The 27,180-nt window shown below is 43.9% G+C and overlaps 1 protein-coding gene across 9 annotated transcripts in view; it reads left to right on the plus strand.

Moving 5' to 3' along the window:
• Positions 1 to 27,180, plus strand: part of ZMIZ1 (zinc finger MIZ-type containing 1) — a 282,517-nt gene that overhangs the window by 68,832 nt on the left and 186,505 nt on the right. For 8 of the 9 annotated variants that reach the window (XM_033148712.1, XM_033148716.1, XM_033148715.1 and 5 more), the window contains exon 3: positions 13,589 to 13,670. The exons of the other annotated variant lie outside the window; for it this stretch is intronic. The gene's annotated coding sequence lies outside the window, so the exon portion shown is untranslated. The remainder of the gene's footprint in view (positions 1 to 13,588; positions 13,671 to 27,180) is intronic. 9 annotated transcript variants of the gene reach the window in all.

A 27,180-nucleotide genomic window follows, 5' to 3' on the forward strand; every position in this document is an offset into this window, starting at 1 on the left:
GACGTTGCTGAATAAGATTTTCAAAGGTCATAAGTTGAGGCTCTGCTATTTTGCAAAGCCCTTTGACCCCCCACCCTTTGCCTATCAAGAACAGAATAAATTATGTAAAACAAGAGAAATCAAGTACTTACGTTAAATGTACATAATTTTTGCAGGTCATGGAATTCAGCTTTTTTTTAGCCTTATTCTGAGTTATCAGTGCAGATTTTTGATCTAACGCATCCCTAGCCATATTTGCTGGGTTTGACAGAAACACCCTGGAAAGTGCCTGATTCCTTTTAAGCATCTGGATGCCATGGCAGAAGCCTGCTAAATCACCCTCTTTTAACTCTGTTGTAGAGCTCAAAGGATTTCTTCGCCATCTTTATGTTTAGCTAAGCTGGCTAAAAAAACAGCCTCGGTGGAAAATAAGCCGTTCCCCCCCACAAACGGTCACGTGAATTGGCCTTAATTATCTTTACTTTTTTTCTGCACTGTTTCTCTGGTTTGGAGGGGCCTTCTGTGACTCTTTGAGAAGCCTTGCTCTGGAGCATGCATGTAATACCCAGCTTGCCATCTGTTCAGGTTCCTTGTTGAAAACGGCAATGTGACTCTACGTTTGTGTATAGAGAGAATGATAGCAGGGTGAAGCTAGCACCACAGGTTTTCACAACTGCTTTTTACTGTCAGGCTAAGCATCTTGCTTTCGTGTGGCAAATTGTCATTGACATGAGTTTTCCGGTAGGTGAGACAGCCAGAGTGAAAGAGGCACTCTGTCCTCTCACCAAAAATCTCAGGAAAAGCTTTGTTTTCAGAGTCCCCATAAAAGAGTAAAACTCCTTGAACAATCTGCAGCAAGGTGGGATGTCTTTAAATAATTTCTTTTAAAAATAAGAGTTCTGAACATTCAATAACCAATTTTGTAGTGTTTGCTAAACATTTACAAATTAATGTCCCCCCAAAACCAATTAGAAGCATAAAATGCTAAGATTATATTTTAGTACTAACAAAAACAAAACAAAAACCTCCAGTTAACCAGGGGACTATGGAATCTTAGAGTGGGTAAATTGTAGGGTTTGCAGGCCATTTAAGCTCAGATCCTGAGAGTACAAGTAACATCAGAGCCGGGTAGCTTTCCTAATGATGCTCAGGGCAGGATCATTGTCGCCTCTGCTATATTTTTTTCAGTTGCTTTCATTCATTTCATTGGTATTTACACCTGCCTCTTCTGCAGAAAGTGGGGGGGGGGAACCAGAAGAATGTACCGGTAGCTGGAAGAGGAAGCTTGCTTCCATTGCTTCTGGCTTCTCGCTCTTGATATATAACTGCGTCTCCTGGAAATCCCGAGTAGAGGGCTAAAACCTTGAAACCTTAGTTAAAACCCCTGAGGCATAGCTGGTGAATGAGCTTTGCCTTCACACTCTTTCTGCAGTAGAATCTATCAGGAATTGATAACCTGTAATATATAGCAGATCTTTTTGAGATGTAGGATGGGATTCTTTGCAGAGAAATACTTGTCAGTTAGCAGAGGCCACCCCGTTGGGAACTTAGATGGACTATACAGGGGTGGCCAACTCCCAAGAGGCTGCGATCTACTCACAGAGTTAAAAACTTGCAATGATCTACCCCCTTTTTGGGGGTCCAGGCAATAATGTTGAGCTTTTTTTTTAGGGGAGGCAAAGTTGTTGAACTTCTTTGGGGAGAGCCAGTGATCTACCGCAGACCTCTAGCGATCTACCTGTTGGACGTGCCTGGACTATAAGATAGAATGCTAGTATAGGAGTACACTTATTTTGGTGATGTTCATGATTTTCCAAGGCACCTTGGCATTTTGTGGGCTAATGAACCCCTACTCTTTCTGTTCTTCCTTGGTCTGCTTTACCTCTAGCTGTACTGCAGTATTTGAGGCCCGAGCCATTACTTTCATGACCGAGGATGGAAATTGGCATACAACAACCCTATAGTATTTTCTGTGCTTTCCAGCTGTCTCATTGGATTGTCAGTTCTTCATAAGTTCTATTTCTTCAAGCTGACAGCATTTCATTAGGAAGGGAAGCCCCAGGATCGTATCCTAAAGCTTTCTCTTCCTGTCTTGGAATGTATATGCAGGGCTACCAGTCAAGGGACAAGTTGCGTAACTTCTCCTTTGATAAATCACTTGAAGAGAGTTCTGAATATCATCTGTTGTAATTGAACAAATTGCATGTTGGGGTCCTGGGGATGGAATGTCTGCATCTAGCCACTCACCCCCTGGTTATGAAGCTCAATTCCTATTTCCCACATGTATTCTTGCAGCCAAGATGTTGGGGCAATCAAGTTTTGTGTTGAGTGGTGGGTTTCTTTTGGACACTCAGCCCTCATCAAGCGCTTCATCACTTGAGTTAGTGACAAAGCTTAGGAATTGATGTGCAGAATTAAACATTTCCAGGGAGTCTGGACTGTTTGGAAGTTGCCAGACCTCCTGCTCATCACTGCAAAGTTGTTTCTTTAGAAAATGCATATGATGTTTGTGAAGGCACTACATACATGTGCCTTATGGAAATTGTGTTATTGGCCTTTGTGTTTACGAGGACCTGCTTTTTCAGGTACCATCTGTCTTGGATGTTTTTGCTATATACAAAGGACTCCATGACAGCCATCAGGGTGTGTGAGTTTGTGTGATTGCAGCTTGGGGATGGAATGCATATACCTGAAGGGTGCGTATTGTTACCACACATTTTGGTATACCTATTTGGATAAGCACAGCAGTCCAAGCAGAGAGGTATGTGCAATTAAAACAATAACAGGAGAAAGAAGTAATAAGTAATATATGTTTTATAACAGTGACATGGAACCTTTCAGAGAGAATTAACAAGTTGCATATTCCTAATGTCCAGTCAAGTACAGTATATATTTCTCTCTTCCTTCCAATCATTATTTTCCCCCTATGTTGGCAAACTTCCTGTTAGTTGTATTGAGGTCTTAGTATTTAAAGGTTTTTAGCATTACTGAAAAACATACTGGGTATGTTTAGCCTGGAGAAGAGAAGGTTAAGGGGTGATATGATAGCCATGTTCAAATATATAAAAGGATGTCATATAGAGGAGGGTGAAAGGTTGTTTTCTGCTGCTCCAGAGAAGCAGACACGGAGCAATGGATTCAAACTACAAGAAAGAAGATTCCACCTAAACATTAGGAATAACTTCCTGACAGTGAGAGCTGTTCGGCAGTGGAATTTGCTACCAAGGAGAGTGGTGGAGTCTCCTTCTTTGGAGGTCTTTAAGCGGAGGCTTGACAGCCATCTGTCAGGAATGCTTTGATGGTGTTTCCTGCTTGGCAGGGGGTTTGACTGGATGGCCCTTGTGGTCTCTTCCAACTCTATGATTCTATGATTCTGGATTCTACTTTTTTTGTTGAGTTGAAATTGAGATAGATTTAGCAAGTGTGTTTTAAGAGGAAGGGGTGGGAGTGGGAGACGGTGCTTGGCTTGTCCGCAGGTAAAACTCTCCCAGACTGGAATCCTTCAATCAAACAAGTTTGTCTTTTGGATATTTTTGTCCTCCTTCACACTTTAAAATAACAATTGCCTATAATTGCTATGTGCAAAGTTAAAAGCACCCTCTGTGTTTTGAAGGGTAATAATTTTGGTGTCAAAGTTACACTTATTGCATTTCACCAGAGAGAAAGAGAGAAACTGAATGGTTAAAAACAAGCAAGTCTAATCTTGCCTCAGCATTTATGCACCTATGAGTGATACTTTCATTTGAAAATTAAAACTGAGGCTCGCACTTAGGTGGGTGGTTAAGTGCTGTTATGTAGCAATAATCTGTTTAAGAAGACACTGAAACACTATTGCCCTTCCCCTTGTTAGACTTTCATATCAGCCTTGTCCATGCAGATTTGGGCTTTCTTTCTTGGTCATCCATCCATCACTGATTCTCAAAGCAACAAAAGTTGCCAAACTAGCTGATGAGTCACCTGCACTAGCAGTTTTTTTGCTTTTAAGTGTTAATTCTGAAGGACTCCTCCTGCCTACAGTTTCTTATTCCATCTATTGTGGGGACTGACTTCTGCTCTCAACAAACAAGCCTTTGGGGCATTCAGTCAGCCCTGCTGAAGAGAAGCCTGATGTGACACAAGCAGAATGTTCATGCCCACCAAGTATTTGTGCCAACTAAGCTGAACTGGGTCGCTACATTCACATGAAGGAAAAAGAGCTTCTGTATTCTAGTTAAGAATCTGTGTCATGGCCATGCCTAAATATGGTTCGGGATCCCCAAGTCCGACAGAAAACTGCTTTGTTGACGATACAAAAGCACAGACACTGCCTGCTAATTGCAAGGGTTATTGCTGCACAAAACTATTTCCTTCCATGTTTGAAGTAGACTCATAGGATCTGTGGATCCACAGGCCTAGTTCAATCTAGGCTAGATTCTTGATTCAAAACGAGGCACTAGGTACCTTAGTCTTGTGGTCTTTCCCGTTACCAGAAGACAATCCAGTTCAGTGGTCATATAGGGGTATCACAGGACAGCATCTTGCACAGTTTTGCTGCAAAGTTCACAGGATTTGCACTGTTTTATAACCCCACATTACTTATTCCTGTTTCAACCCATAAGGAAAGGGCAAGATGGTGGCATGGCCATGGAGCATTTTGCATTCCTTTGGCTGCTACCCTCCTTGGCTTCCACTGGGTCCTTGTGCCTGCTGTCTATACACTAGGAATAGCCCTGCTGGATCAGACCAAAGATCCATGGAGTTCCACATCCTATTTCCGACAGTGGCCAACCAGATGCCTATTGGACGTTCACAAATAGGACATGGGGACAATTAACTTATTTTGTTGCTGTCCCTCAACAACTGATATTCACTGGCATGCTACCTTTCAACTGGGAGATAGCATATAGCTATCATAATTAGCAGCCATGTATAAATCCAATTTTCAATTTTAAATGTGAAATTTTCTCAGACAAGAGAAAGAGTTGGTGAGATCCTCTAATATGTACGTCAAATCCCCTTTCCCTTTATTACAAAACAGAGCAGCAGCTCTGATCCCTGAATTTTAAAAGGCTGGTGTCTAATCATCAGTATTTTACCGTATTTTTCGCTCTATAAGACACACCTGAACATAAGACGCACCTAGTTTTTAGAGGAGGAAAGGGGGAAAGCCCCGTTTTTTTGAGGATCAGCTCAAAGTTGTGCAGCTTCTTTTGCAAAGGGAAAAGCCTCGTTGGGGGGGGGGTCAGCTCACAGTTGTGCAGCTTCTTTTGCAAAGGGAAAAGGCCCATTTTTATGGGGTTCAATTCACAGTTCTGCAGCTTCTTTAGGAAAGGAAAGGAAGCTATTTCTACAGTTTCCAGACAGATAATCTAATGAGCCAGTCACATGTCGCTGGGGAAACAAACAGCCTCCATCTGCAGAACATTCAACAATGTTCAATGGAGGCCTGGGCAAGTGGGCGGAGCTGGAAAGAGAGCCAGCGATCGACCACACATTTGCTCCATAAGACGCACAGACATTTCCCCTTACTTTTTAGGAGGGAAAAAAGTGTGTCTTATGGAGCAAAAAATACGGTAACTAGTACTGTAAGACAGGACTTTCTACAATTGAGTAGGAGAGAAGAAAGGAAACTTGCTCAAACATTCTTGGGGAACACAGTACTACAGATTTAGATGTAGCACCATGCCAATCTGTGGACCATCCAAGAATTTGAGTCGAGGGACTTCATAGTTAGCCCACACCTAGGAGTTGTGGGAAATTTGATTAAATGCAGCTGCTTATTAAATGTTTGGGCTTTCTTTTGAGTCACAAACCGGCTAGAGTGTCAACACTCCAGTAAAATTAATTTCCTGAACCTTCTCTGCTGCCTGGAGGAGAGGGAGGTACACAGGCTATGTGACTCCAAAGGATTCTTTGATAACTCCCTCTTTCATAACAAACCAATCTCACTGCTTTCCCTCTCTGGGTTGCTGGGACTGGACTTCAGGGACCTGTACTACTACTACTACTACTACTACTACTACTACTACTACTACTTTTTTTATGCAGAAAGCACCTCATTGCTGCTAAGCTTGGAAACCAAATGAGTGCAAGGTACTTAATGCCATAGTCTTTGTGGGACCTAGAAAGGCAGGGCAATGGGTAGCAATTAAGTGAGCATATTTAAGTGGCAGGCAGCTGAGGGACAGCTAAATATCTTTCCTCTGAGATCTGTCTGCTGCTCAGTCTGAATAGGAGTTGCACTGCTTAGGGAGAAATGGGGGCATGGTTGGTTCCTCCCAATCATCCAACTCCCGGGCTAGGGGCATTCTCTCCCAAAGGTTTCTTCCTGTTGAAATGAAAGGCCTGCCTTTATTCCCTTGTAAACATTCCCTTGTGTTAACCTTGTAGCACTTTCCGTAAAGCTCTAATGCCTTATTCCCAGCGCTGCTTATTTGAGCTGTACACTGCCTGACAAGGGAGTAATACTATTAATACACTGTTATGCTCCACAAATAAATGACAGCATCTCCTTCACCCAGTTTCAGTGTCTATTGTTGTTCAATATCAGCCTCCTTATAGTGCAGAAAGTACAAATTTTGAGTAGAATTTAAGGAAATCTTACATTATTTGTATTCAGGATTTGTTGCATTTTAATCCATACCAGCGTGAGGGGGATTTAGGTGTGATTTGCTAGGCATTTTTGTCTTTTAATTAGAGCAGAAACATTTTGGGGAAGAAAGGGAATATAAATGCACTCAAAATAGAGACGTACACAAAATCTGAATTTCAAATACCCCAAACCCTGAAGTGAAATATTGCATATTTATTTTTCCTGGTAAGGCATTCTTGGTGGCAGCTCCTCAGCTCTGTAATTTCTCTTTGCCTTTGGGGGGGGGACATCCAGACCCAGATTTGGTCCCTTTTAGGAGTGGCCTACAGCACTTTCAATCACAGAATCCATCTTTAATTATGACCTGCAAGAAGAGGACTGACTTTTTTTTTTTAAAGAAAGAAAGCATAGATGCCCATATGATTGGGCAATCCATTCAGATGGGTGGGATACAGATAATAAATCATCTCCATCATCTACCTTTTTTCTCTTGGTTTATAAGATGAAGGGGAAGGTGGGGCTCTTGTATCTTAATGATAAGAAGGGAGAATTGCTTACCACATCAAGGTGAGCAAAGGTGCACCTGCTGAAATTTCTTATTCTGCTTTAGCATTAAAACTACAGAAGACTTGTCTGCATTTGCAGCTAGTCTGCCCGTGAAATCCTTTTCTTTAAAGAAAAAGAAAAACACGATGTACAGGCCAGCTTTGCACTGCATACAAATCCCCTTCTGTGTGCCATGCTACCAATATGACCAGTGGCCTAAGATGTTTGTTTTAAAGCAGCCATCTATCGCAAAAATGACAAGCCTGTGCTGCCCACCCCAAATGCTGATGGACTAAAACTCCAGTCCTCACTGACCTTTGGTCATGCAGGATGAGGCTAATTAGAGTAGTTAGCTGGTTAGTTAGTTAGTTGCCTTATCTTGCCCACGGCAACTCAACACAACTTACAGCCAAGCAACCAGACAGACACAAAACCCCACATAGAGCCAGTGTGGTGTAGTGGTTAAGAGCGGTGGACTCGTAATCTGGGGAACCGGGTTCGTGTCTCCACTCCTCCACATGCAGCTGCTGGGTGACCTTGGGCTAGTCACACTTCTCTGAAGTCTCTCAGCCCCACTCACCTCACAGAGTGTTTGTTGTGGGGGAGGAAGGGAAAGGAGAATGTTAGCCGCTTTGAGACTCCTTTGGGTAGTGAAAAGCGGGATATCAAATCCAAACTCTTCTTCTTCTTCTAGATACCGGTATATCAAACAAAAAAAGAAATACACTAAAAACATCCCACCTGATTTTAAAAGGCCATAGTTAATCAGCCAAAGGCCTGGTTCAAGAGAAACGTTTTTTGCCTGGCACCTAAAGATATGTAATGAAGGTGCCAAGCATTCCACAAGTGGGGAGCCATTGTACAAAAACGCCCGTTCTCATGTTGCCACCCTCCAGACCTCTTGTGGAGAAGGCACATGAAGAAGAGCCTTAGATGATGATCACACGATCTGGGTCTGTTGGAATTGGAATTCAACCCCACCTGTAGTTCCATAGGTTCCCCGGATATGTATAATGATTGTTGTTCAGTCTTCATGTATTTTTCAGTTCATTCATGTAGACAGCCATTTGTCTGGTCACCTGTATTGAATAAAAAAAAAGTATTGCAGTTTTTTGAATATGGAAAGAAACTTGTTTCATTTTTCTGTCAAAAACATAAATGTGCCACCAGTGATTAGCGTAGGCACATTATACCCAGTGGAGGATGCTGGGGGACGGGGGGAGATATGTTTTTGTATTTTCCACTATGTTTATATATAATCACATACCTATGTAAACTAAAATACAAAAAATAATGTGTTTTTTTAAAAAGCCTTCTGCCATGAGCCAGTACATTATAAATAAATATTATTCAGGCTACGACAGGAGGGAAATGTTCATGTTAGCATTGCATCCATTAGCACCTTGCCAACAGGGCATTAAAAACCTGTTCCACCAGCCTAGTATGAACTTTCTCCTCTGCCAGACAAGGACACGAAAGCTTTCTGTAGTGGTAGAAATGTGTGGGTGATAGGTGTGCTAAGAGGCAGGAGTGCACAAAAGGTTTAGTACTAGGGTGATTCACTGTTCTGCTGCTCTATACCTTCTGAAACTTAATAACTTGGCTACCCAGTTTAGCTAACACCAACTGCCTATTCAGAAAAAAAACGTGTTTTCTGCATGCTGCTTACCCTGATTATTGATATGCAGGTCTGAAGATGACTATTTGAGCATATTCCGCCAAGCTAAATCTTCTCAACTAAACACTTTATAGGGTGAGCTAAATAACCAGAAGAAAATAATTCAGACTTTTGTCCACTGGGAATCCTTTTCCCTTTGAGCCTCTTTTCAGAAGGAGAAGGTTAAAATTTCAGAAGTTGCATTTTGAGAGCCATGGGGACCATCAAGGGGCAAGGTGGAAGGGGCACCAAAGTGTCTGATCTGGGATGAGGGGAATGGTTCCCCACTGTAGGCTTATAGGATCAAAGCCCTGTAAAGGGTCCCCAGGCCATGTGCTACACCCAGAAACATACCAGGCTCCTCACAGTCTCTAGGCCCTTTCTAATTCCCTCATCATCAATCACTGGGGGGGGGGGCAGCATCTAAGAGGAGTGGTTGACTGCCAGCCCCCATCCCCCTTTAATGGTCACTTAAAGTTTTATATGCTAGTACAGACCATTTTCCCAGCCCTTTTCTTCGTAGCACACAAGCTACCCCCTTCCTCCCCTTTGTCTTGTCTACCATTAAGAAGAAGATGAGGACAACGTAGAAGTAGGGGTGCAGGGAAAGAATTGTTTTAAACCACAATTGCCGGGTTACAATCCTGGGCTTCAGTGTGTATCTTAAAAAACAACAACGCAAAAATAACTGACGAAGGATGAGGCAAAGCATGTGTAGCTTCTCCTGCACAGTTCTTCCCCTGGTCTTTTTGTCCTCTTCTCTCCCTCCTCAACACCAAATCTGCCTTTCGCTGCAGGCCTGCCACAAAGCCAGGAAGGCAAATGTGGGAAGGGGTGTGTGTGTGTGTGTGTCTCTGGGCAGGGAATGAAAGGAACAGGGAGAGGGGCAGAGACAGGAGAAGCTGCAAATGCTTCATGAGTAATTTTAAAGGGTCTGAGCAAATTTCTGGGTAGCAAACTGGCAACCCTGCTTGGAGCAATGATTTGTGCATCTAGAAATATATCCTTGTAAGCCTCTAGGTATTCAGGGCAGATTTTTTTGGAAGGCCTCTGAAGCTCCACTCTTCTGGAACAACACCTGTTCTCTTGGTGCCAAGTCTAACATGTGCTAACAGGCCCTTATTAACTGCTTGCCTGATTGCCTCTCTCTGGGTAAGCACCCAAGAACCAGATCCTGCAGTATCCTAGCAGGGCCTCTCTGAGGACATGCAGGTTGCTGAAAGAATTACCGGTAGCTACATCTCATCTAGCCTTTATGTGAGGCTGTCTTAGGAGAGAGTTGATATTTACCCTTGCAATACAAAGATGATGTTCCTTCAATCTGTGTCCTGGATCCTTCACGCTTTTGCTCTTGGGTATGCTGTCCCTCAGATGAACGTCTCTCATTTTAAGGGGGCTGAGCATGTGGGCGTTTTTTTCTGAGTAGTTGGAATTGCAGAAAGCACCCGTTTTGGATCCATATGTTTCTGAGCTTATTTGTGGGCAGTTACCCTGTGTCAAGCACAACATTGTGTCCCTGCAGAGTGACTTGTGGGGCTGGGCTAAGGGTGTTCAGCGCCCACCATTTCTGCCCTGTGCTATAGAAGCCTGTCTGGATACACAGTGTGCGGGCAAATTGTCAGGGTAAAAAATGTGGCTGCGTGTTGCTATCCTTTGGCCCACTTTGCCTGGGCACCTGCTGAAGATGGTTGACCAGTTTTCTTAGTCATAGGAAGTTGGAAGCCGCACAGTGGAGTGTTCCAGGTGCATTTCCTGTCCTCACTACCCAGGAATAATCACACCTTTAAACTGTATTGGAAGTGAGGGGCAGATGATAGACCTCCCTGTTGCTGCCACCTGAGGTGAGATGAAATAACATCTGGGGAGCATTCTGGCCATGCTTCTCTTGGGGCCTTTCATGAGGTAAAGAAGTGGCATTTATTTATTTAATGCATTTATATCTCACCCTTAAAAATAACCATCCAAGGGCAGGAGCAAGGATCAATGCACATAAGAAAACACACCAAGAAAGCGATAAAATCAAGATATTGTGCTGCTACTGGAGAAAGAGGAAAGTGTGCCAGAGAGGTTGAGGCTAGGAGTGTCTGTCCCCACCCCTTGCACCATTATAATTTTTCTGAACAAAATCTAAACGTTTTCCAACTGTTGGTTTCATATCTTTTCACATCTGCAAAACTTCTTGCTTTCCAGGACCTGGTGCTGCGTCTCTTGTGTTAATATCTTTCCACGGCCCCTTTTTGGCTTGAAACATTTCCACTGTTCCCTTCTACTTGCTAGCTCTTCACTAGTCCATTTTCTCCACATCTGCTTTCCTGGAAACCTGTGGTTTGTTTTGTGCTTAAAAGATCCCTTCCAATCTAACCTTTTAAATACTGTATATACTTCCTCTTTTTTTAAAGTTGACTTTGTATTCATTGGTATGATTTGACCCAGGGCTTGTCTCAACTCTCTTCACTGTTTCCAGTTGATTCTGATCTCCTCTCAACAAAATTACTCCCAATACATTGCCTTACTGTGGTGTTCCTGGTAGCTGTCATCTTCACTGTGTTAGTGCTGTCTAATTACTCTCCTGCAGAATCTGTAGCTCAGAAATCTGTACCTCCCTGATGACAGAAACTGCAAAAATTCACTTTGTTTTGCTGGACGCCCAGGCCAATAAAGTAAACATACGTCAAAACCTTTCCTTTTCTTATGTTAACAGTGAGCCTAGTTATGTGATAGGAACAACACACCCTCCTCTTTATTGCAACACAGAGATGTTCCCTATAATAAATACTCAGTGTCGCCTGCAAATAAGGAACACAAATTATAATTTTGCTTTGCCTCCACTGGCTGTTTCTGTGCTCCCTCTGCTGGATCAGGAAGCACACACTGCCCCCAGAAAACCCCAAAGATTGCAGTAGTGCTGAAGCTGTATAAAGAATAGGGGCTGTTACATATTCATACTGACATGAAAGCAATATTATTGCACATTAAGATATGCAGTTTACCTGAAAGGGGTGGCAAGCAAAACAATTTGCTTACAGAAAGTAAATATCTCAGGCAGTTTATGTAGACAGCTTCAAATAAACTTTCAGATTTAGGGTTGTTTCAGTTAATCAGCAGTAACGGTGGGTAAGGAAGAGAATACAGAGGTACCTTTGAAGCATGTCAGCATTGCTCTTGAGTGAAAATAATTGCTTCCAAATTTAAAAAAAATGTACTGATAAGGTATAAGTTGTAAATGACAGGGCCACTTCAAACAATATCAGCAAATTTCAAGCAAATATATATAACTAAATCATATTATTTAGTTATATATAACTAAATTGAAAACAAAATGTTTGTAGCTGGCATCTAAATCAGTATAGTGAGTATCCACATAATATTAAGAGGCAGGGAGTTTCAAAGAATCGCGCTGCTGAACTGAAAGATTGCCTCCTAGCATATAATGCAGAATGACTATTATATGGCCCTGGTAGAAGTGCAAGTCCTACAGATCGAAGCCATCCAGTAAGTGATCCTTCAAGTAGGCTGTTTTTGAGGTAGGGGAGTGTTACCTAGAAGACTGGACAAGGATAGTGCTTTTTGGCATTAATCTAGTCAAGATCGATGGTCGTTTGAAAATTCATAAATATTTCTGTGGCATTCTCCCACTGTGGCTCTTCAGACCTATGGAAGACAGCCTGATAGGAGACCATGCTTGGCTGCTAAAAAAAAGCACATAGAAGGCACATTGCCTATAAGCAACCCATTGACAAAATAGCTTTCCCCAGAAATTTGCCATGGTAATTTGTAAACTTTGTCTTCGTCTTGATGGGGAAATGTCTGGAGGGCACCAGGTTGGGAAAGGATGCTGTAAAAGAAAGAGCAGCTTATTGACTGTGGCAAGGCTAGCCAACCTGGTACCACCACCACCACCCCGCCGCCCCATTGCTGCTAGACAATGCTGCCATCATCCCTAACAACTAGCTATGCTGGCTGGAGCCGATGGCAGTTGGAGTCCAGCAACACCTGGAGAAGGGTTACATTGCGCCCCCCCCCCCCCGCAGTATGGGCTAATGGTAGGGTTGCTCAAAGCCCTGCTACATACACTGTACATGCAGTGCTACAGTGGAATGGCCACAGAAATGGAGTGGCACAACTAGCAGGCCAAAAAAAAGGAAGTGGAAATTCCACGTGCTACAAATAGCATTTGCTGTGAGCTCAAATAAATGTTAATTTGTAGCACCTGGAGTTCCTTAATCCCTTCACTTTTTTTTCTTTTTTAACCTGCTAAACACCCACGCTTTTCTATTGCGTGTAAGAACTTTTGCCTTGAATGAGATTAGGAGCCTATGGAGAAATTCCTATGCAGGCAGCCCCACATACAAGATCTGCCCACTGCAAAATGAGAGTATATACTCATGCTTGTGTAGGGATTCACACACGTAGGCGCCTGTTTTCACTACATGGGGTTTGGCACAAGAGCATGAGGCTTTCTCCCACCTCCTCCCAAAAAAAATATGTTCCACAAGTACAACCTGTATGCAGGGAAGATTTATGAAACACCCCTATGGTACAGCTTTGTAGAGGACATCCTGGCTGCAAGGGAGTGGCCATAGCTCTCCCCAGCATGACATGGGTACCAATAAACTGCTACTTGGGAGCACAGGATGAAGGAAAATTGGGGGAATCCATTGTGGGGTAGCAGGCAAGCCATCCTAGTGCCATTGAGGGAAAGTGGATGTTTCAGGGACAAACGACAGCAGCCTATTGAGCTTTTGGTACATGATATTGTATATTCTGTCCTGCAATCCAATTGTGAGCATGTAGATGCTTGGTACCTTTGGTAATAATGTACTTTTTTATTGTAGGAAATTGGATCTTGTTATGTGAAGCTTCAAAGGGCCTAGTCATTAGCTGCTGCTAGATAGGAAGTGCTCGTGGAACACTCTGGTAAGATATTTCTCTTTTGACTAGTTGTATGCATACAAGCTATTTGTTCATTCCTGCTCCATTGGATAAGTATATCTTGCATGCTACACAGCTGGCCAGGCCATGCAGCAGGACGAAGCAACCTAGTCTTGGAGGCACCATAGATAAATGGCAGAAATTGGTGTCTGAACGATGCAGCAAGACTTTTTGGCATGTTGGCCCTAGCTGGGGGTGGTTGGGGTATGCCTTTTTGCATAATACCATGGGCTGACACCATGCACACACATACACATGATAGTTCAGGAATGGGGAACTGCAGGCCCAGGTGCCAAATGCAGCCCTCCAGTGCTCTGTATCTGACCACCAGAACTCACTCCAGGTCACTCCTCCTTCCCACCCCATGCCACACCATCACCACCCTGCTCTGCATTCTCCTTGAGTGTTTTTGCCTGTCTGAAATGTGTCCTTGAACTATGACAATGGCTCTTGCTTGTCTGAATGGAGGTCAAAGAGGGCGGAGATGTGTAGACACTACTGTACTATACAAAAGTAAAAATAATAGCAGTTGTGGCCCTGGGAGGATGGCCTAGAAAGCCTAGGGCAGAAAATGCACTAGTTAAAGAGCTATTGGTATGATTCATTTCAGGTGTAACGACACCATGCATGAGGAGCCTTGGGCTCATGTTCTGCCTCTTCCCCATGTGAGGAATGAAGATGAGAAGCTGTTTGATGAACCACAGTTTCTCGTGTTGAGACAAAATGGGAAACTGTGGTTTGTTAAAAACCGTGAATACAAATGTCTCATCTCATGTGCATAAGAGGAGAAAGGGGGTGAGGGAGTGCACATGCCTGAGGCTCAGTATAACTCTTCAGCATAACACTGCATAGTTGCATATTAGCCAGGCCTATGCTAGGCCTTGAGTGCTGTCAAACATTCCTGAGGTTCTGCACAGCCCTATTTTCTCTCCTTAGGCTCCTTTTCTATAAGAATGTCTGCTTGTTTTGTGCCGATGTGAGTGGCTGATCTAGTCTAATATGACAGTAATCCTAGCAAGCAGATGTGCCTTGGTCCTGCCTGCCATCTGCTCAGGTTCTTTAGCGTCACATGAGGCTGGCTGGGAGCAGGGAGCACAACCCTTTGGGTTTGCATGTAACCCGTGTATAATTAAATCACAAAACTATTATTAGTAAAAAAAGAGTACCTGAAAACACGAGAAGCGCCCAGGTCAGACTTGTTTGTCCCAATTATCCTAATATTACTTACTCTGACTGGCAACAGGTCTTTAAAGTCTGGGACAGTGGTCTATTGCATCACTTGCTACCTGATGCTTTAAACTGGAAATGCCAAGAATCGAATCTGACACCTTTAGCATGCAAATGTGTGCTCTGTCAGTGAGTTTGTGGCTTCTCTATCATTGGATGCAAATTGGTTGGTCAATTTCAGAACTTTTTGAGAGACGGGCAATAGTGGTTCCTGTCGATAAGGAAACAGATGGGTTTCTATTGCAATCTGTGGCTGGTTCTTGCTTGTCCAGACAATTTGTACTCTGTTGTTTGTTTATGTGCTGGCCTGTTGTTGTTTTTTGTTGGTTTTTTGTACCTGCTGCTCTCTAGGCAGTGGTTGAACTTTAAGAAATAAGAGATTTAGTGTTTTTTTTTTTTTTACTTTATTCAAAACTGTTGATTTCTAAGGGGAAAGACTGCAGTGGGCTCAGAATGTAATAGGTGCAATTACTGCAAAGGAAAGTTGTATAGCCTCTGTTCCCCTTATTACCCAAACTGACTACTCTCCCACTCAAGACTGTTTTCTGCCTCCACATCCATCTGCAATCATTAGACATTCCTTCTGGCAGTACCAGTCACTTACACAGATGGAATAAACCATACATTTACTGGCAGAGCTGTTCCATCTCCCCCACCCCTGGCAGGGCTTTATGGAGCCTGGAGCTTGCATAACAGTTGATCCCAGCTCCAGTAGAGCGCAGGCTAGCTCAGTTCCTCCCCACCTATGTTTCAGGGCCTTCCGCAAGCTAACACCAGTGGGCACCCCACTTGCCTCCAATTCACACTATCAGTAGCAGCTGTTGCAACTATTGGTGAGTCACGTTGCCCTCCTAGGAGCATTGGCTTCATTCCTGGCCTGGGAGATAATGGAATCATAGATCAGTAGAATTGGGAGGGCCCCCCCCCCCGCAATACAGGAATCTCAGCTAAAGCATCCATGACAAAGGCCACCCATCCTCTGCTTAAAAACATCCAAGGAATGAGAGGCCACCACTTCTCTTGGGCAGTGTTCAGAAACTCCCATTGTTCCAGGCGCATTTTGCGACAGGGAATTTCATTAGCACGAGCAGTTTCTGAGCTCTGGGCACAGCACTGCACTGCACCTGAGATTTCAGATTAAAACTGCAGAGTGGAAGGAAAGGAGGACTTTTTTCTGCCTCCCCACTTCTAGCTATTATCTGAAGACTGGAGAAGAGTCCCTCTTAAGAATATTGGGGGTGGGGTGGGCAGGGGAAGGACCACTAGACCATGTGAAAAATGAACACAATATTTTAGCTGCAGTTCATTTTCAGCTTTGTAGTCTTGTTATAAAAAAGCGCACCCATTCGTTGTTATGCTCATAACCTAGGTTTAAGGTGCCATTTAACTCCTAGCTTTCATATCTAAGTTTCTAACACTGCTTTTGGGAGTCCATTCCACTAACACATCTCACCATCACAAAGTTCTTACTGGAGTTTAGTCGGAATCTCCTTTCTTGTAACTTGAAGCCATTGGTTCGAGTCTTACCACCCAGAGCAGAGGAAAACAACACTTGCTCAATCTTGCATGAAACAACCCTTTAGATATTTGAAGATGGCTATCATATCTCTTCTTAGTCTCCTCTTTTCTAGGCTAAATATACCCAGCATCTTCAACCGTTCCTCATAAGGCTTGGTTTCCAGACCCTTGATCAACTTGGTAGTCTCTCGTGGAGAGCAGCTGTGGTGTTACAAGCCACATTTGCAATCCAAGTGGGCCTGTTAACATTATCTGGTCTTATGACTGACAGCCCTGCTCTAGATGCTCAACTACATCATCATACATTACCAGATGCTAGTGATATACTTGGGCCTGCTTCAGCTTAGGCTATTTCCTTCAGTGCCCTAAGTAGTTAGCTGACACGTCTTTATGCCCAGGAAAAGATAGAACAAGCTTTTTTTGTGTAGATATGTTTCAGATATTATATAGGGGGAGTACAGTGGCTGCCATCTCCTCTCCTGTTACCCACATGTTTGTGTGTTCAAGCTAAGTCATGGATTTGAAGCAGATTTATTTAATTCCTCATTATATTCATATCCCGCCTTTCCTCTAAGGTGCTCATGGTGGCATTCATGGCTCTCCCCCTCCTCATTTTATCCCTGCACCTGACAGTAAGGTATTTATATTTATTTCAGAGACTGAAAACAAAGTGGCATTGGGCAGTGTTTCTTTCTGTGTTGATGAAATGTGTTTTTAAGCAGTCTTGTGCTGGAGACAGGCAATTTCCCTTCCCCTCCCTCTGAAAGTTCAAGGTGGTTTAGAAGACGGACCACAGCTCGTGGTGTTTGCACACACACACACACACGATTTCACCTCTTGTTTAGCTAGATTTCGTGTTGCTTTGAAAACCTGCAAAAAACGTTTAACCAAAGGTAAGAGAAGGGCATCAGAAATATGGGGAGCTGAGCATGCAAACCAAACCTCCTGTGTGTTCAATCCTTCAACAGTTCATTTTTGGCGAGTGTCACCATAAGCAACATCCACTAATCTGATTTGATAGCTGTCATCTTGAGAGCTGCAGTAATGCAAACAAAAGATGATAACTCAAACGAGGTTAGAGTGAAGAGCTGTTCCCTAAGTCTTGCTGTTGCCATGTGGAATCCCCAAGTCAAATTAGAGTGTGGCATTCGTTCCTTTAGCTCCTGGGAGTCTGCAGTTAAGATTCAGACAAACTCTCTCTCATTTCCACTTGGAAACACAGTTCTTTGGAGACTCCCTCTAAACACCAACTGAGGTCTGATTCAGGTAACTGAGAGGCTTATTTTCAAAATGTGTTGTCCTTTTTTTTTCGCATGGCAAACTAGTTCTGTGCATAAGGTTCACTACACTGCTAGATGCCAATATACCCAAAATTGGTTGCATCAGGAAGCAGCTGTGCTGCTTTTCAACTTTGCTGAGTGTAGTCATTATAGGCTGATATTCTCAGACAGGATGAGGCTGGAACTTTTCCACCCTTGAGAAAGAGAATTTATGAGCTGGGTGAAGTAGCTAAGTGTGGGGCTTGAACTCTGGCCTACTTAGGGGTTGCAAGATATTTTTTGGCCCCCCGCCTACTACTTTAGAAATGCTTTTCCTTTGATGGTAACTCTTCTTACTGTTCTGAGAAAATATATTTGGGTATTTTGTTTGGCTTTATGTAGTTGCGCCACAAACTCCCAAGTGAAAGAGAAGACATAATTCACAATAACAGACCAACACAGAATATACAATTGACTGAGTCTTGGATGTAAATTTTTGTCTGGAAGAACTAACACGTTGATACAGTGCAAAACACTCTTCATTGGCAGCCCGACCTGCACATACTTAAATTGCACTCTATCAAGTGGGGCTTTCCCCATGTTAAGTGTCCATAGGATTGTAGCCTTGTGGGTAAAATAATTGCAAGACGGGCCTGTCGTTTCTCATGTCAAAGAGTGTTACTTTAGCTGAGCTTTCTTCCTGAAAAGGTAGTTTACAAATGCAGGGAAGTTGGTGGGTTTGTTTGCTTTGTTTTTAAATGTGAGGCTCCATTCAAATTATATGATCTCCCCAAAAGAACTGCACCACACGCTGTTTCCTTGTTCTGCTGCCAATCTCTGCTGAGAGAGGGTCTTCAGCAAGTATTGCTTTCTTGCCTGAGTTTTTTAAGTCCAGGTTGTTTTTTACACACTTCACTGGGCCTTGATATTGCAAATGATACAGCTTTTTGTATGGCAGTCCCAACACATGGATAAATTTCCTTTCCTTGCCTCTCATACGAGCTCCAGTGCACACTCACAATGCAGGCTGGATCTTAGTTCAGGCTCCCTTTCTCTGCGTTGATTTAGATCTGTTTCTTTGCCTTCCTTTAATCTAGTTCTGTGGTGTTAAATTTCCTCTCTGGTGATTACAGAAGTATGAAAGGCTGGGGGAAAGTGAGAGAATCTTACTGCCAGCGTGGTGGGTTATATAAATACGAATATGAAGTTGGGAAGGGGAGGGGAGCTGGCAGGTGTAGAAATGTAGAGTGGTGTGCAGAATTGGTTGCGCTTCATTCATTACTTCAGTTAAAAAAAAAAAAAGTATTGGAAATGCTTGCCACATGAATGGCCTGACTGATCTTAAGGCTTGGCTGCACCTTCAGTCGGTAAGACCCGCCGACAGTTGCACCAATACAACACTGATATATTGCCTCTTGCGTTGCAGACACATCTCACACTGCATAATCCCAAATGGGAAAGAAATATTTGCCTATGAAGCACTGATTGACATGTAGCGGAAGGAGAGCAGGCTCCATATTGAGAGTTGTGGGTACTAACATAATTTTGCAGCAAATGGAATTAGTCTTTGGTAGAGAAAGGCTGCAGCTCAGTGGGAAAGCATCTGTTTCTCATGAACAAGGCTCCGGGTTCAATTGCTGGTATCCCCAGGGAAGAAATTGAAGACCCTGCCTAGAATCCTGGAGAGTGGCTGCCAGTCAGTGTAGACAAGACTGAGCTAGATTAGATTCATGCATTGCAGGGGCTTGGACTAGATGAGCCTTCCAACTCTACAATTCTATGATTCTATGGGGTTGATGAAGAGTCTGCCAGTATAAGACTGCTTCCTGTATTTTGTAACTGGTTAAAAGTTGCATAATTTACATGCAGTTCACAAATATTTACATAAAGCCACTTTTTATAATTTATTTTGGGTTTTTTTGTTGATGGTGTGTGTGCTTTTGGTTGCTATTTTGTACCTGGCAAGGAGCAAGGATCTCTGTAGGATATTAAAAGCCAGCTCCCAGCCACTGTAAATCTTCCTCAGCCACCCCTCCCGTTTCTAAGATTTAACCCAGAGTTGTCCACACACTTCCAAGCATTTCTTTGTATCCGTAGGGTCTATTCGTTTATTTATATTTTGTCATTTGTGTGCTGCACTATAACACAAATTCCTCTCTCGGGCATGCAATAAAAACAATGCAAAACGAAACATAAAAGCATAAATTCAATGATAGATTAATACAACAAAAACACATTTAGAAATGGAAAGGTCCAGGCTATATCAATTGTTGAGGAGGCCTGGGTAAACAGGTTTTGACTAGGTGCTGAAAAGGCCCTCTCCCTGGTGGTTGCCTGCCTTACTTCATTAAGTGGGGGCACACAGAGCAGAAATGTACACTTTTTAAATCTGAGCGATGGGGTGGTGGGGAGGCTTCTTAGACAGACAGACAGACACACACACACACACACACACACCTGAGCGATCCGATACCTCAGCAGCATTGGGCTTCACGCAGCTGGGGCGTAGAAGAACACTCCCCCTGAGGGATCCGGTGCTGCTGAGGTGTCAGGGTCGCTCAGATGGGGGGGAGCAGTTTCACGGAACCGCCACCCCACTGCTGGCTTGGGCAAGCCAGTGCCAGACTGGAGGCTCCTTTAAATGCTGAAGGGAGAGGCAACCGGGTGCCCCTTAGCCGAGCAATTTAAAGATGTGGAGGGAGGAACAAGCTATATCGGCACCTCTCCAACGCAGCTTGTTTCTCCCTCTACACCAGGGGTCGGCAAGGTTTACCTCACCTTGGCCAGTTCACTCCAGTGGAGATCCCTCCGTGAGCCGGATTGTGAGCGCGTGCCCCTGCGATTTCCGGCATCTGCGTCTGCGCAGACATGATTTTTGGTGCAATGCGTGGGGACTTGTGAAGCGGGCGGCTCAGCTCGGGTGTGGCTCAGGGGCCGGTTAAACGCCCCCTGTGTGCTGCTTGTGGCCCATGGGCCTTAGGTTGCCTACCCCTGCTCTACACTGTATGAGGGCAGACTGTGATGTCAGTTTCACTTAGCGGTATATCGCTGGTGAAACCACTGCGCTTTCGAGTCCCTCTGCTAGCGGCACCCCCTGGATGAAGTTGTGCTCCTAGCAGAGGGTCTTAGGAGTGTGGTGGTTTCATCAGCGATATACCTCTGAGTGAAACCAACATCACGGTCTGCTCCTCATACCGGTCCTGGGCGATATATTGATGTGTATCGCCCAGGCCTAGGCAGGATGTAAATGTGCTAAATAGAAAGGCAGTTATTGTCCATTCAAACGGAATGCAATGTTTTGGCAAGAGGGAAGAGAGGAATCCCTTGTCCTCCAGTTATTTATTTATGGTTTGGCAAGGAGCTATGCATTCCTGGGAATGTAGGCTGCCTAGCTAAGCTTCCTATTCATGGACTCTTCCCAGTCACTCCTTCTGTCCAGGCTACATGCCTTACCAGCTCTGCTTTTCACCTTCCTTGAGTGTTTTTGTCAGTCAGGAATGTGCCCTTGAACTTTTGTTAATGCCTCTTGGTTGCTAGGATGGTGAGGGGGTACACATGGAAACTAGCCCCCTGTACAGAGGCAAAATTCACATTTGTTGCCTTGACTGCTTTTGCCTTTGGCCCTGTTCACTGCTGGCATGTAGAAGGGAGTATGACCCTCTGGCTGAAAATTCTTCCTAGCCCTTGTCCCAAGGGGAGGGGAAACCATCTCCCAGGTGAAAAAGGCTGCAAGATCTTAATGAAATAGCAAAACCTGTCATGAGCTTTTCTGCATGGTCACTTCTCTGGAGTTCAAGAAGGTTGTCATCAAAAGTATGTTTAAAGTATTTTCCTCTCAACACATTTTAGAAATATATATTTATATATATTAGTTCAGAACAGTGTTGGAACATTTGGGAACTGGAAAGCTTTTGCCTAACTAAGTTCATATCTGCATATTAGTCTGGAAGGTCAGAGCAGTTCATACTGGAATTTGTAAAGCATTCTGAAGCATTCCTAGCAGTAGCTAATGAAGCCCACCTAATATGTCTAGAGCTGGGCAAATATCCCCCCAAATAGCACTGCCAGCCTCCTCTCTCTCTCTCTCTCTCCCTCTCTCTCTCTCTCTCTTAACCAGCCTTATTAAACCAGCTTGATGATCACATCTGTGATCAGGACAGAACAGAGTAATCAACTGTGCTCAGGAATTAAATATAAAACTGCAGCAACGCTGAAAAAAATATTTTTGCAGCAGCAACATAATCCTATTCGCTGCACATTATCTGCAGCCAGTATCTGCTGCTAGAAGAGCTCTCTATGTTATTTAAATGACTTCATCACATTTGGATCATTAGGAGGCATTTTATAGGATTGAGGTTATTTGGCAGAAAGTCAGGGGTGAATTTTATAATGTGCCTTTACTTTTTCCTCTCCAAATACACAGATTAGAGGTTTTACAATAACAATTACACTTTGGGTTGCAGCACTATTTCCTCTGCTTCAGACCATCATATATCATCTGTGTCGAAATTCACTGTTAACATGTATCTAAATAAATGCTCAGGAGAAAAAGGAAACAGAAATATTGTGTGGTGTAGGAGAAATTTGAATTTTTTAAGGATCTATACATTAAGAACAGTTGCCCTGTGATTTGTAATTTTGTTTTGTAGGGGTGGGGGAAATTGTGTCAAAGATGATGAGTGCAGATTTGTGAAAATGCATGTAGGACGCAGAATTTTATGGTGAACTGTTTGTCTATGCATGTTTCTTCACAGAGTACATGCAGGCTGCATTCAGACAATGCTTTATTCCATTTCCTTATTATTTCCACCTTTTATGTGATCTTTCTTGTCTTGTAAAAGCCGTTTATAGGTAGGTGGTGTTTAGGCTGTTTTGGGTGTAGTGTATCTTTCCTCTGGAAAGATCAGATGTGCACTTTTTAAGACCTTTTAGATCCAGTTTTCCTGCGGTGGCCCAAGTGGTCTCTCTAACATGGAGCACCTTTCACCAACTAAGGCTGATATGCTAACTGTGAATCCCCCTTGGCAAGCTCTCCATATTCTGGTAGCACCTCACCTAGGCTATTGCAGCACATCGTACCCAGAGCTTCCTTGGACAACTATTCAGAAATTACAGCAAGTGCAAAATACAGCATCTGGTTATCAGTTTGGACTGGGTGAAGCAGGAAGCGTATATTAACAGTTCTGAAGTAGCTACACAGTTCCCAGGCCATTTCGGAACACAATCCATACTGTTGCTTCTAACCCTTTAAAGTCCTAAACTGCTTGGGAAGTGGCAACCGAAAAGATTGCCGGCTCTTTCACGAATCTGTCCTAATATTCAGCCAAAGCAATCTTCTACAAGTGTCTTTTCCATCACCATCAGACGAGGATGCTGTGACTGAGCCTTCTCAGTCATGTATTCCATCTTTGAAATTTTCTCTCAAGGGATGTTCGTTAGGTACCATCCCTGTACTCTTTTTAATGTCAGGGAAAGTTGCTAGAAGAGAAGAAGAAGAAGAAGAGTTTGGATTTGATACCCCGCTTTTCACTACCCGAAGGAGTCTCAAAGCGACTAACATTCTCCTTTCCCTTCCTCCCCCACAACAAACACTCTGTGAGGTGAGTGGGGCTGAGAGACTTCAGAGAAGTGTGACTAGCCCAAGGTCACCCAGCAGCTGCATGTGGAGGAGCGGAGACGTGAACCCGGTTCACCAGATTACGAGACTACCACTCTTAACCACTACACCACACTGGCTCTAGGCTTTAATGTAACGCGGGAATTTGATTGCTGCTGTTGCCAGTTTTAGTGTACTTACTATATTGTTCATTCAAACTGTGGATAAGCTATTCCCAGCACTTCAGCTGAAGAAAGGCTAATATATTTCTTAAATAAAATGGAAAGAAATATTTAATAGTCATTGCTACTCTGTCTAGGGATTTAATTGGAAGCTACTTAGTTAAAGCTATGGATGTGGAGTTCACACGTGGTCATTGCTGCCTGGATGAAATTTGTTGGCTACACTGTCAGTTCATTTTATCTTCACTCTCGGATCAGTGGACAGCACATTTGCTTGGCTGGTATCAGAGGGACTTCTTCTGTCTTATGTGTAAGGTGCCGAGGGAAGGGGGGGGAAGTGTTTCACAAAATGAACTCCCTTAAATAAGTTATGATCACGGGTTCATATAATTTATGTTTGTTTTCCCCCCAGGACAAAATATTAGAGAGATGTTTAGGTAAGAGAGCATAGAGATGATGCTGTCATCAGCTGAATTTGTATCTGCCACCAAACATGAAGCTATGACAGAGAAATACTGTTGATTGTATAGGATTGTCAGTGGCAACCAGTCAGGCAGGCACTCCCTGAAATTTAATTTTTTTTTTGGGGGGGAAGAATGTTAATATCTGGCCATGCTGCCATTGTATCCCCATATTTCTTCCCCATCATACATTCCTATTTGAGGGCACACTCCCGGGCGACAACATGGCCAACTGCATGAGTCCTATATTTTGGGGGTATGTGCACACGGGCATTTTTCAAAACAACCCGTTTTATTTAGCAAGTTAATTAGTGCTTTGCACCACAGATTTATGCTTTGACAAAGTGCTTCTCATCTTTCCAAAAGCAAATGGACATGTATGCTCCATAAAATAATATGCTATCGGACTTTTAAGAAACTTGCCAGGAGAACCTGAACCTTGGGATTGCTGTGCAGAGCCGTCTCATCCATAGAGGCCGGTGGCGCGGCGCGCCAGGGCGCAGGGCACCCCAGGGACGCCCCCGCGAGCCCACCGGCATACCGGGCTCCCCCTCCCCAACCCGCCCCCGCCCCCACGGGCAGGCGGGCACTCGCTCGCCGGCGGGCGGGCGGGCGGGCTGTAAGCCGCCCACCCTCGCCTCCCGGAGCCCCAGCTGGAGCGCTGAAGCGGCACGGGGCTTTGCGCGACCTTCCAGCCCTCCAGCTGGGGCTCTGGGAGGCGAGGGCGGCCGGCTTGTAGCCCGCCCGCCCTCCCGCCGGTGCGCGAGCGCCCGCCCGCCCGCCCCTCATCCTCCGCCCGCCAGAGCGCGGGCGCCCGCTCCAACGCCACGCCTCTCATCCCCGCTCGCCCACCCCCCCCTCCCGAGGGGCGGCCAGCGCGGGAGGGAGGCGGGCGGAGAGGCGGCAGGCTGGGGGCGCCGAGGGATCGCTGCGCCAGGGCGGCCGATCCCTCTAAGACGGGCCTGTTGCTGTGCTAGAACATTATTAAGGCCAGAATGAATTGCTGCAGAACTCTATACTAAGCAAACGAATTGTTGCACTGCTAGGTAGCTGAGATTTTGCATGGAGATGCTGCAGGAAGAGCGTGGTTCAGTGGGACATACTTTTGATGTGGCAGGTTTAGAGTAGGTCTAAGAGTTTGGGGTTTATTTCTTACATTGCTGAGCTACAAAAATACGTTATCTGCTGTTTAAAAACTAGTACATTAATCGCCATTCTGAATCAAGACAACCCAATTTTTGTACTAAACGAAGGCAAATTATTTGACCTATATAAAATGCAGTTATCTGCTTAATTTGCATCATTTATTCTACTTCTGTTAGTTATGACAGGTGGCCAAGATGCTATGCAGATTATGTCCATCTTCTCCTGTGAGCACTAAGTCCTATTGAGTACAAAGGTAAAAGGTAAAGGTAAATGACCCCGGACGGTTAAGTCCAGTCAAAGGCGACTATGGGGTGTCACACTCATCTCATTGCCCCCACACTACCAAAGGGCTAAAACCTGATTTTTTCTTTCTTTTAAGGTTAGGATTATTAGGGTGCTGTAACCAATACCGAAGGTTGCTGTCAACATCTTTCTTCCTGCCCCCTCCCACTCTCCGTACTTGTGCAGATTTGTAGAATTTACACAGATGTGTTATTATGATTATTTTATTATCATGCTGTCTTATTATTATGCTTTTTATTAATGTGCTTTGTAAAATGTGTTCTCAATGTTTTACACTGCCCTGGGATCTTTTGATAAAGGGTGGATTTTTGTGTGTGTCCCAGCTCACTTAAGAATCTAGCAGTGTAATACATCCTATGGCAAACTTATCCTTTATCTTCAACATTAGTGGAAGCAAAGGTATTTTCACAGCTACTGGTTTCAGTAGAAGTAGTTTCATTGCCACTGCAAACTGAAAGGTTTTTTTTCAGATGCTCCCAGAACTGTGAAACAGGTACTCTTGCATGAAAGGGCTTTCTATTATTATTTTTTAGTGTTTACACACTGTTACTGGCATTATAATGACAGTCATATATTTATGCCCCCCCCCAATTTAATTTTAATTTAATGGTGTGCTTTCGAACTGCTAGGTTGGGAGCAGCTGGGACAGAGCAATGGGAGCTCACCAACGTTGTGTGGATTCGAACCGCCAACCTTTCAGCTGGCAAGCCCAAGAGGCTTAGTGGTTTAGACCACAGCTCCTGCCAATCTAGGAGTTCGAAAGCACACCAGTGCAAGTGGATAAATAAGTACCACTGCGATGGGAAGGTAAGCGGTGTTTCCGTGAGCTCTGGCAGTTGTCACAGTGTCATGTTGCGCCAGAAGCGGTTTAGTCATGCTGGCCACATGACCTGGAAAGCTGTCTGTGGACAGATGCTAGCTCCTTTGGCCTGAAAAGCAAAATGAGCACCACACCCCATAGTCTCCTTCACTGGACTTAACTGTCCAGGGGTCATTTACTTTTACCTTTACCTTTTTTATTAGTGCTAAACCTCCAGAACAGTGGTTATCTTTGGGAAGGTAGATTCAGATACCAATTTTCCTTTCTGCCTGGGTGATTTTTCTGTAATTACTGTGCGGTGGGATCTGTGAGGAACTGGGTCACATAATGGATATCTGTTACATCTGCAGCTAACTGAACGCTAAGTCAACACTTTGAGTGCATCATGTGACCCATATCCACTGTGTAGAGATTGCAACCTTTCCTGCAAACAAGCAAGCAAGCAAGCAAGCAAAAAACACAACTCTTGCAAAATCGTCTTCCAATGAGGATATTGACTAATGGACTTTCCTCAAAGAGCCTTGAAGGGTTAAGCACACTATGCAATTAATTTTTGTCCACACTATTGTAGTGGTAACAGGAGTGCCAATTTATGGTTCATTAAATACAAGGGCTAATCAGTAACCAGTCTGGTTTTAATTCCACTGGCTTCATGAGCACATGAAGGTCACCACAGGACTCAATGAAGCTTTTAAACCAAATTAATGTTACTGTGCTGAGCTGTTTGGTATTTGCAGAAAGCATGCCAGTGTGTTGGAATGTGCTTTGACCCAAAAATGTACTTGTTATATAACCCACTTAATATGTGTTTTTATTTCCAGCGGTCATCTGGTACTAAGTTACCCTGTTCTAGCGTTGCAATATAACTGACGAGTGAAATTCTATTGTAGTTCCAGCACAAGAAGCATCTGTAGATGTTTCAGTGAATGGAGCACTTAATCACACACAAACCAATATTTTAGGGAAGGGGTCACCAATCTTTT

This window comes from Lacerta agilis, chromosome 5 (genome assembly GCF_009819535.1).
Source record: "Lacerta agilis isolate rLacAgi1 chromosome 5, rLacAgi1.pri, whole genome shotgun sequence".
Classification (NCBI taxonomy): Eukaryota; Metazoa; Chordata; class Lepidosauria; order Squamata; family Lacertidae; genus Lacerta; species Lacerta agilis.